This window comes from Brassica oleracea, chromosome C7 (assembly GCF_000695525.1).
Source record: "Brassica oleracea var. oleracea cultivar TO1000 chromosome C7, BOL, whole genome shotgun sequence".
NCBI classification, from domain to species: Eukaryota; Viridiplantae; Streptophyta; class Magnoliopsida; order Brassicales; family Brassicaceae; genus Brassica; species Brassica oleracea.
In genome coordinates this window covers 2,563,589-2,564,644 of record NC_027754.1, presented here as the reverse complement: position 1 = coordinate 2,564,644, position 1,056 = coordinate 2,563,589, and positions in this window count along the sequence as shown.

The following is a 1,056-nucleotide window of genomic DNA, read 5'->3' as shown; positions in this document are numbered from 1 at the left end:
TTTTCTATATATTGAGTATTTATCTTTCTCATACTTTATATTTAGTTAATATCTATATTTTATATTTTAAGATAGATGTTTAAATCTTAATGTATTTTTCCATTTTTAATGTAAAACGGCAATGTTTAATAGAAGTACTTGGACAAATAGTCAAATAGTTATATTTATGTTTTTTTTTCTTTTTTTATAAAATGGTAATGTTATATTATGGAGATAAACCGTTTTTTTAGTGAAAAATGGTAATCTTACATATGTTTAACGTAGTTTTTCTATTTTTTATGTTGTATGTTTACATATTATTTTTGTAAAATTAAAAATGTAAAATGGTTATCTTACATATGTTTAATGTAGTATTTCTATTTTTTTTGTTGTATGTTTACATATATTTATTATTTTCGAAATTATATATAATGTTTTTTTTTATGAAACGGTAATGTTACGTTATGGAGATAAGCCGTCTTTTTTTTTTAAGTGAAAAAAGGTAATCTTACATATATTTAATGTAGTTTTTCCATTTTTATGCTGTATGTTTACATATTATTTATAATTTTCGAAAATTAGTAATATTAAAATGTAAAACTATATTTTATGCCACGTGTCATCTTTCGGGAGAATTTGTTTTTGCTGATGTGGACGCTCTAAGAAGCTTCAAAAGGTCCCCTTTATTAGTATAGACTAGATTTTTTACTCGCGCTACGCGCGAGTCTTCTTTAATAATTTAATTTAATTTTGGAATATTTTTTAAGAAAAATATGAATTTCGTAAAAAAATATTTTTATTAATATTATTAAAATATTATTTGATCTTTTCCTATTTACATTGTTTTTATAAATTTGTTATTTTTGAACTTAGCTATTTATTTGTTTGTATTATAAAAGTAAAATTACTGTTACTAAAGTATTTATAGTTTCTTATAAGTACATAATTTTAATATCACATAGATTTCTCAGTACATATACACTACTATATTATGCTATACACTACTATGAATACTTTATTAATAATTAGCTTTATTTTTTAATGATATTAAGATAATATAATAGAAATTGTTTTATA